Raw genomic sequence first — 10476 nt, 5'->3', positions numbered from 1 at the left:
CATAGCCAGCTTAAAAGTTTTTAGTACATATCCTAATGACAAAGATGAATTAATGATAGTAAGAAGAGGATCTATGACCTCTGGAAGCATCTCTTCCAATAGCTTAGTCAGTATAGGGTCTAACATACATGTTGTCGATTTAGATGATTTAATGAGTTTATAAAATGCACCCTCTCCTATAGCAATGAATGAATCTAATTTTTCGTCAGTGAGCCTACACTGCACTGTCTGATGCGATACTGTTGTAGACGGTTGCATAGTTATAATTTTCTCCCTGATATTATCAATCTTGTAAAAAGTTCATAAAGTCATTACCGCTGTGCTGCCTGGAAACATCTGGGCTTGAAGCTTTATTTTTCGTTAGTTTAGCCACGGTTTCAAATAAATACCTAGGGTTTTGATTATTTTCTTCTAATAGGGTTGAAAAATAAGCAGATCTAGCAGTTTTTAAGGCCTCTCTGTATGCAACCGTGCTCTCTTTCCAGGAAATGCAAAATACCTCTAGTTTGTTGCTCCATTAAGCACAAAGGAGCAACTGTGTCTAAAGTGCTGGAAAAGAGAGTTAAAAGTTTCTGTTGCAATATTGAGTTCCCTTTCAGTCGAGAACGTCAGACGTAGTCGACGGTCGACTGAATTGGGATATCGCTAGAGAGCCTGTCTTCTTCGAGTACTATTGAACGAGCCAATGTAATTGGCGTGCGTGATTCGCATCACACACTCCGCCCCTGCGGCGCGGGTATAAATACGGAAGTGGATGCACGCACTAGTTGCCTTTTGCTTCGGAGCCGATCGTTTGATGTCTCTGAGAGTGCTGTTGTCTACAACGAGCGAGTGTGTCGGTGTTCTTCAGGAAGAATCTCCCAGTGCTGGTGTTCTACAGCGCGGGTGCAGCGGTGATCGCGAGCTTTGAGCTCTCAACTGCTGTTTTAACAGCAACAAATTTCTAAATGTTTGTGTGTGTTGATGGCTGGTTAGAGGGTGGAAAAGTGAGTGCTTCACTGTTTCAGTTCTCTGTTCAGTGTTGCCGCGGTCATTCCCCTGTGTGCTCCGGCACTGGTGACGGTCCTATTTTCTGAAAGAGCAACACGGGTGCGTTTGCGTCCTTTTCAAGATGTCATTCCGCCCGTGCGTTTCTGGGTGCGGTCGTTCCCTGTCTCTCTCTGATGGTCACAACTGTTGTGTCACGTGTTTGGGCTTACAGAACGCTGAGACAGCTTTTGTGGACAGCTCGTGTTTTCACTGTGGGAACATGACTGTCGCAGTGTTGAGGGCGAGACTCGCCTTCGTTCGCGGAGAGCGAGTCCCCATTACCATGCCCCACCCTCGGGTGCTGTGTGGGATGGGTGACCGGAGGATAGTGTTGGATGTCCCGCCCGGTAACCATTCCCTGTGGGCTCCTCACTCCTCCCTTCCACTGCAACCACTGGAGCCTCCTGTGTTGTCTGCTGGTCCATCTGTAATGGGTGGGCCAGCGGTTTCACTCGGGGCTCCCCTGGAGGACAGGACGCCGATTGCAGCATCGGAGGGTGAGCTGACTTCTAGAGATGATGACTCGGCTGCATTGTCTCCCTCCGGGAGTTCAATGTTGCCCGAGCCGGATCCAGAATTATCAGCTATGCTGAAACGGGCCGCCGAGGCTGCCGGGCTCGAGTGGAACCTCCACCGTGTCCAGTTCAGTCTCGGTTGGAATCTGGAGTTTGGTATCTTGGGGCGGGCCGCGCTGGTTCTCAGCTCGCCGCCCCAGTGCCTTTCTTTCCCGAAATGCATGGAGAGCTTATCAGGTGGTGAACAGCATCTTTCTCTGCCAGAAACTGCCTGAATAGCTTTTCCCCCTCAGTACCCTTGGTGGAGGAACGGTTAAGGGTTGCGAGGTGTCCCTCCATTGGATCGGTCTGTCGACACAGGTGCACCTGTGTCCGGCGGCCGCTGCCTGTTGGGGGGATCCTCGTCTCCCCCCTAAGGCCTGTGAGGTTTTGTCCGTTCCGACGGGCAGAGCTTACAAAGCCTGTGGGCAAGCCGCTTCCTCTTGCATGCCCTGGCGTTGCTGCAGGCTAGGGCACCCATGGCATGCACGAGGGTAATCCAGACCGTGCGCTCATAGGTGAGCACCGCACTGCATCCGACCTCACCCTCCGGGGTACGAGTGTCGTAGCGTGCGTGATCGGTCTGGCGATGTCCACCTTCGTGGTCCAGTAGCGCCTCCGTTGGCTCAGCCTGGTTGGTATGGCGGATGCGGACAAGGTTCGGTTCCTGGTCTCCCCAATTTCCCAGGTTGGGCTGGTCGGCGACGCGGTGGAGAACTGCATCCAACAGTTCTCTGCCGCTCAAGCGCAGACGGAGGTCATCCGGCACATCCTGCCCCGGTGGCCAGCTGCTGCCTCCACCCGCCGCCGGTGGCAGCTCCTCCGCCTGCTCGTCGCCGTGGGCGTTCCCCGGCTGCTGCTCCTGCTGGCCCTCCGCAGCAGCCTCGACCCAGGCCTTAGCATGGAGCCGGCCGCAGTAGAGACGCCCAGTCCGCTCCAGGCGCTGCCAAGCCAGGTGGCAAGCGATAGCGAAAGCATTCCGGAGCGGGCCGCCCAGGAATAGAGGAGATGCTCTTGGAGTGGCACGATCACTTCCTCCCCCCGGGTGAGGGCCGGCTGGAGTCTTTTGTTTGTGTGTGTGTCTGTTCCGCCGCTGGCTCCCTAAAAAAAAAAAAAAAAAAAAGCGGAGCAAGCGGTACCCACACTTCAAAGAGAGAGCAATTTCATCTGTTCCTGGGTCCCAAGAGGGCCAGTCTGGCGGGTGTGACCCTGTATAGCCTTACACCCCTCAGCTCCCCCTTGGTCGCCAGCTGGCAGCTTGGTGCGTTCGAGGACCCGGTCATCCGCCTTCTCACGCGCCCCCTGCCGCTTGTGGAGACAGGTAAGTGTTGCACAGCACACTTACACCACTCTCTCTACTTTGCTGCCTCACCTCAGGCTCGGCTACCCCGCTCAAGTCAGTGATAGTCATCACATTAGGTGTTGAGCAGACGTGCTCCTGAAAATTCAGTGATATTCATCACACCGAGTGTTGAGCATTGCTCCTGACTTGTGCGTGTTTATCTTATCCTGCTGGCGAAGGATTTGATATAGCCGCCCTCCAGCCGTTACGAAGGACAGTCGAAAACTCGCTCTTCGTGCTACTAGGTGGTGAGTCGTGACCATCTTGGCCCAAGAGTGGTCTGCAGCTTTGACCTGAAAGACATGTGCTTCAGATCTCTACCCCCCGCACCGCAGGCCATCCTGCATGTTGCGTCTAACGGTGGAGTATCAGTACAGTGTCCTTCCCCTCGAGTGCTCCAGAGCCCGTTGAGTCTTCAGGTCAACTGGAAGAGAGTAATCTCGCCCACGGGCTGAGTATCTCTTTTTCAGTTTTGGAGAGGTACTCGGTCTAACACGTCTCTCCAATGAGAATGTGTTCAGCTGGTGTTGAAGTGAGAAAGGGTCCCACTGAAAGAACTTTCAGAGGCTCCTGGGGTATATGGTAGTCGCAGCCTTTGGCTTCCTCCATATGTGACCGCTTCAGCGCTAGCTTCACGATCGGGTCCCGAGGTGACCGTGGCAGAGCAGCTCACCCTGTGTGACTATAGTTCATCCCGGTCTGCTGCCAAACCCTCTTCAACAGAGGGGCCATGTACAAAGGGCGTGTTTTAACGGGGGCCTGGGCGACCCCCGACTACACGGGCATTCGTGCCTCGAGTTGTTAGACATCGCGACCATTGCGCAAGCTTCCCCTGCATGTCACAAACTAACCCGTCGCCTCCTCCTTGGAGTCAGACGCTTCTGAGGGCGCCTGGTTCCACTCCTCCCGCTTACTCAATCGTGCCGCCATCGAGCCTCACGACAGTTATAGCCAGGGCAAGTGGAGACTCCATCCCCTGGGTCCGGCTGGGTCATGACCATTCCGGGGCCGCTCAGTTGCCCCCCCGGTTTTATTTTTCCGCCAGTGTTTGGGTAAACCGAGCAGACTACCCTTGGACAAACACTGGGTCTCAGCTGCCCCAGGGGCCCGCAGAAATGCGTTTAACCCCAGTGAGCCTTCTAAAAGTGACTGCGACTCATGGTCGCCTTGCGCCTGCTCAAGTCAGTGAAATCATCACTCTTCATGTTGAGCAGAATTGCTCCTGAAACTCAGTGAAGTTCATCGCACTCAGGTGTTGAGCAGCAATGCTCCTGTAGCTCAGTGAGTTCATCACAGGTAGCTCAGTGAATTCGTCACACGCAGTGCTGAGCAGAAATGCTCCTGGTGCTCAGTGAAGTTCTTCGCACTCAGGTGTTGAGCAGAAATGCTCCTGAAGCTCAGTGAGTTTATCACACTCAGGTGTTGAGCAGTAATGCTCCTGAAGCTCAGTGAACTTGTCACACTCAAGTGCTGAGCAGAAATGCTCCTGTCGCTCAGTGAAGTTCTTCGCACTCAAGTGTTGAGCAGGAATGCTCCTGAAGCTCGGTGAGTTTATCACACTCAGGTGTTGAGCAGGAATGCTCCTGAAGCTCAGTGAACTTGTCACACCCAAGTGCTGAGCAGAAAACGCTCCTGAAGCCCAGTGATCTTCACATGTTGTGTTGAGCAATGCTCCTGTCTTTTGCGCCCGTCGCTTGCACCTACGTGCCAAGTCAGGAGAGGAACAGGTCTTCATAGTTGCCCCTTATTGGCCCAACTAGACCTGGTTCCCATCAACAGCCTTCCTGACTTCCCCTGAAAACTCTTCGGGGACGGGGCACGTTGGCACACGCGTTCTTCCCCCGGAGATTCCGGGCGGTCTTACATCTGAGCGCGGAGGTTCAGGTGGCTATCACAAGAACATGTGATAGTTACCATCACTTCTGCGAGCACCCCCTAGAATTGGGTAGCGTGCTTACGCCTTTAGAAGTGGAACCTAGTCGTTGAGTGCGTCTTCTCTCCAGAGGAGATCCTGAAAGCTTTCGATCACTTCAGTGCTCTTTTTCCTGCAAAATGGGTTGCAGTAGGCTGTTTTCCTTCACCCTCAAAATGATGTTGCCTCGGTGTTTAAACAACGCTCATCGTGTTACAGAAGTATGCAGAAGCACGTTCTGATCGTCAGGTTCCTGAGGAGCAAGGTCTTGTAAATCCTTGTGTCCCTCTTTATCCTCTTGGGCCTTGTCCCTGGTGCGACTGCACTGCAGAGACCGCCCCTGAGCCACTGCAGGCAGTGAGTTAAAAAATCTGTTATATCAGTTCTCCTGCTTGCGTGATCTCTACTAGAGGGTAGGGACTTGCTCGCTTTCGGTCAACGTATTGTGCCTGGAGTCTGGGCCGGCCAACTCTCACAAGCTGAGACCCCGGCTCGGATTGTGCCCAAGGTTCCTACCTCTCCCGTAATAGGAGCCGGTGGTGAGCCTGCAAGCGCTGCCCTGGAGGAGGCAGATCCAGCCCTGGCTTCTCTGTCCGTTCGCTTGGACGTGTACAGAATGCAAGTCATAGACCTCAGACCAGCTCTTCAAATATCTGTTGGAATTCAGCAGAGAGGGAAGGCTGTTTCCATGCAAAGTTGCACTTAGTGCTTGCCTTCATTTCGGCAAAGATCCGAGATGCAACATGTCCACTTAGGTGTTGAGCTCCTCTATGATGAGTGTAAAGGGCTCCGCCTGGGCGTTGACGATATGCTTTGCTGAAACAGATTCTAGAGTTGGGGGCTGGACGACACCTAGTTGAACCGCTGCTTCCCGTGGGCTCCCTTCTCATGAAGCCAGTTTCACCGTGAGCCCGGTTCAAGTGTCGGCTTGCTGCGCCATTCCCCTCCTATGGACTGGATACGTGCGCCTTCTTACTCCAGTTGAGTTCCCTTAAAATTGAACCCTGTTGAGTTCCTCCACACCCCTCCAACGTCGGACGTGCGGAACGTCTGGTGTTAGGCCTACCACTCGTAAGCAGTGTGGAACCTGTGTTAGGCTGGGTCCATATGTTGCGGTCCCTTCGGTGACCCCATATGTGTATTCTTCCACGATATGGCTCCCTGCGGTGAGCCCGTGTCTTCCCTCGGCAGAGTCTCTCTGCCGTCACTGTCCGGTGTGTCTCCCCCCCGTCTTAGGCTGGAGCCACCCCAGTGACATTCCATATGTTAGACTGCCTGATTTCCGCCCAGTTCATATGTGTATTCTCCACGTTACCTCCCTCTGGGTTGGATGTGGCTTCCGCAGCGTCTCTTCCTTCCAATGTACGGGGAACGCTTTCCCAGTGGTCCTGTAGGAACAGCAGTGACTTCCCTGGCCTAAGCCCTGTCCTTCCCCGCCTTAAGTTTGCGGGGGCATCAGGAGGCTTTGGTTTAGGCACTGGAAGGTGGCAGCGTTAGTGGCGTGTTCAAAGGGTGATCCCAATTCAGTCGACCGTCGACTACGTCTGACGTTCTCGACTGAAAGGGAACGTCCTGGTTGCGTATGCAACCCACCGTTCCCTGAAGGAGGGAACGGAGGACGTAGTCCCCTTGCCACTACCGCTGGACCACTGCTGACCCCGGGTTACTCTCGGCTCCTCAGCGAAAAGCAACTAGTGCGTGCATCCACTTCCGTATTTATACCCGCGCCGCGGGGGCGGAGTGTGTGATGCGAATCACGCACGCCAATTACATTGGCTCGTTCAATAGTACTCGAAGAAGACAGGCTCTCTAGCGATATCCCAATTCAGTCGACCGTCGACTACGTCCTCCGTTCCCTCCTTCAGGGAACGGTGGGTTGCATACGCAACCAGGACGTTCTTCTAAGCTGTCTGGGATGCTGAGATGATGAAACTGATCAGGAAGATTATTTATAAAGCAATCTTTAGTGGCATAAGTGATAGGTCTAACGTATTTGTAACACGGAGTCGGCTTTGCAGCCTTGGCTAAATTAAGTTTACACGAGACTAGAGAATGATCTGAGATGTCATCACTCTGCTGCAGAATTTTGATGCCATTGAAATTCTGCAGCAGAGAGATGACATCTCAGATCATCATTCCTGATCAGTTTCATCATCTCATTATCCTAGATAGCTTAGAAGAACTCAATATTGCAACAGAAACTTTTAACTCTCTCTTTTCCAGCACTTTAGACACAGTTGTTCCTTTGCCCTTAAAGGAGCAAAAAACTAGAGGTATTTCACATTTCCTGGAAAGAGAGCACGATTGTGTACCGAGAGGTTTAAACATGGTAATTTGAGCTAAAAGGACCTCAAATGACTCTTATTCATAGCTGAGAACTTTGGCAAATGATCACAAAACCCAATAAACAAATTTGCATGTGGATTAAGTTTGTTTATTGGGTTTTGGGATCATTTGACAAAGTTCTCAGCTATGAATGAGTCATTTGAGGTCCTTTTAGCTCAAATTACCATATTTAAATCCCTTTCATGGAAATTTCCTCCCACCTGCAGTCAGATTCCAGATCATTTTTAACAGCCCAGACAGAATATGTTCCCCAGGGAAATACACTAACCTTTTCCACTGGTGGCACTTGCGCTACTAAGTTTTTCAGTTACTGGTGCAAAACTTGATTTGGTCGCACAAATTATTTATAGTAAGCCGCTCTGGATAATAATGAACAATAATGAAACAAATGCAGTGGGGAGTGCTGCTGCGTCACAGGATATGTACCTGTCTCTACACTTTGCGTGCTTCATACTGTCATTTTGAAGCTTCAATGATTCGTGTTTGAATTGTTTTGACGCAGTTACAAATTTGGTCAGTCCTGCAATTGAAGGCCTACAGAATTTACAGTACACACATTTAGGGTTGGGTATCGTTTGTATTTGAACGATTCCGATTTCGATTCCTTGTTTCGATTCCGGTTCCTAATGATTCCGATTCTTTTAAGAGGCAGGGTCAAAAAAAGTTTAGGATATTTTAAATGAGCTAGCTAACCAACGTTCTTTCTGAAGGAAATAGTCTGACCTTCTCCATCAATTTTAATTCTATGAACTTTTTACTTTTTATGAACTTTACTATGAATTTCTCACAGGGCTGTTTTCAACTACAATATAAATATCAAATCTATGAACTTGAATATAAATATTATAAATTATGAATATATTTTCACAGGGGTACACGTTCCTAAAGAGTGCTTTATTTTTGAAAACCACATGTCATGAAAACGCATTTACACATGAGTGTATATGATGCTGCAGGTACTTAAACGTGTTACCGTGCTCACAAAGCACGGTAGGCGCGCATCACAAAGTTATCACAAAACGTTCCCCATTCAAAGCAATCGAGACGTCACATATGAATGTAAGTTACGTGCCCGCTTACGAGCGCTCACGCTTAACACTTCGCCCCAGGGGCCGCCCGCACATCACAAAGTTATCACAAATCGTTCCCCATTCAAAGCAATCGGGACGTCACATATGAAACAGCCAGCCACCGCTGTCAGCGAGCCGCCGTATTCAAGCACCGAGGGCGCGCGTCAGGGAGCACTTACGCGTCACAGCCCACCAGAATGGGTTGTGGCTTAGCGTATAAAAGTACGGCTCGGAGGTTGCTTCCCTGGATTTCATCGACTGAAGTGAAAGTCGCTCGTGGCGTGAGCATGGCAGGTTATTCATGGGGATTACCGGACTGTAATCGAAACTAGGAATTGAAATTTAAACTTCTGAACGATTCCGGGAAAATCGCAAAGCTAGTTCCAATCGATACTCGATACCCAAGCCTACACACAGTGCATTGCTCCGTCTTGGTACCTTAACCACTGGTATTCTTATAGCCACTGGTGTCGAAATTCATATGTCCGTATCGTTTTTCCCGCGCGTGCTTTTCCTGATGAATCCTTCTCAGCCTCATCATTCTCACTCACAGGCTCCGTTTGACATGTCGAATCGACATCAAGTGATGGTTCTGTTACACTTGCCTTCTTAAAAAAGGAGTCAATTGTCCGCTTTATTTCAACACGTGCAGATTGTAGGCTATGTTGATATAATATGCGATTGCTGCGTGTTTCTTAACGAAAGTTTTTTTTTTTTTTAAATCAACGTTAGGCTATACCAGGGGTCGGCAACCCAAAATGTTGAAAGAGCCATATTGGACAAAAAAAAAAAAAAAAAAATCTGTCTGGAGCCGCAAAAAATTAAAAGCATTAAATAAGCCTTATAATGAAGGCAACACATGCTGTAAGTGTTATATCAGCCCCCTAGTATCAAAATGATAAGTAGGCTACAAATACATAATGAGCATTCATGATTAAATGTTTATTTTCCTTGCACCGCATCCTGGAGAGAATGACGCACCACGTGGCTACTCTGCTGTACGATGCTGCTATAAGTTTAACTTCCATTATAATTTTAATGTATTATGTTTTGTTGCATTGATGAAATTAAAGAAATACAATAAAGAAATCATATTTTTTTTATGTCATTTTTACTTTAGGATTTGAAAAGAAACAACAAAATGTGCAACGTGCATAGGCCTCCTGTAATTTCAGACCTCCCCATGGAAATAAAATGCAGTCTTCTTCAATCCTCAATAATACAATACAATACTCTTCTCTTTCCCCCCTTATCTGGGCAACAGACAGAGTGCAATAAAACAGCAGCTTTTTGAAACGAACTGGAAAAGTATTTAAAACATGCATTAAACATGCATTAAAACAGTGTAAAACACACTAAAAACATAAAAGCAGCCCAGTAATGCCCGTGACAAAAATAATACAGTTTAAGTTCGATTTCTGTGCATTGTCCTCTTCTCTTTAGTCTTCTGCAAATGCCAAGTAAGTCAGTGCAAGGGTAAAATGCAGCATCATCCTCTTTCCCTTTGACACGCACAATAATGCAGCCATCCTCGGACCTGAGCAACAAAACACAATAATATCCTTATGTGTCATTCCAAATATATAGGTACTGACAAAAATCAGAAATCACTTTATAAAAAAGCCACTTTGTTACTTAATATGTGCCTATGATACGATTATGTGCTTACCCGTTTAATGTGACTTCTGTTTTTGGACATCACTGGACAGCTTCTCAACATCAGGCATGTAAGATGTAACTTTAATCATCACGCAGGACTGCAAGCTCTCATCTGTGAGGCGGGTGCGGTATTTGGATTTGATGTAGTTCACGTTTGAGAATATCTGCTCGCACAGGTATGTTGATCCAAAGATGGATAATACTCCAAATGCATATTTTTTCATGTTCCTATAACTGTCAGGAAGAGCATTCCATGTTTCAAACACAAGTTTCTCGATAGTTGGGAGGCTTTCAATTTTGCTCCATTCGTGGCTTTGGGCAAGCTGGGATTTCTGGCGAGTGACGTCTTCAAGCTCGGCTGTCAGACTTTTGAACTTGGACACCCACAAATCTTTGTCAGCTATATCGGCCATTTCCATTTCAAGGTCAGCTTGAATTACTCCTGGGAATGTGTTCAACAAGGACGGGTCACTCTCCAGGGGAGTGACAGGGAAAAATAGTGTCATTTTTTCCTTTCGGAACTCGCTGAATCTGCTCCCAAATGCAGTTTGCATATCCACGATC

This window comes from Siphateles boraxobius, unplaced genomic scaffold (assembly GCF_051911475.1).
Source record: "Siphateles boraxobius isolate OS27281-9 unplaced genomic scaffold, OSU_SipBor_1 37, whole genome shotgun sequence".
Lineage (NCBI taxonomy): Eukaryota > Metazoa > Chordata > Actinopteri > Cypriniformes > Leuciscidae > Siphateles > Siphateles boraxobius.
This window is presented reverse-complemented; position numbering follows the sequence as displayed.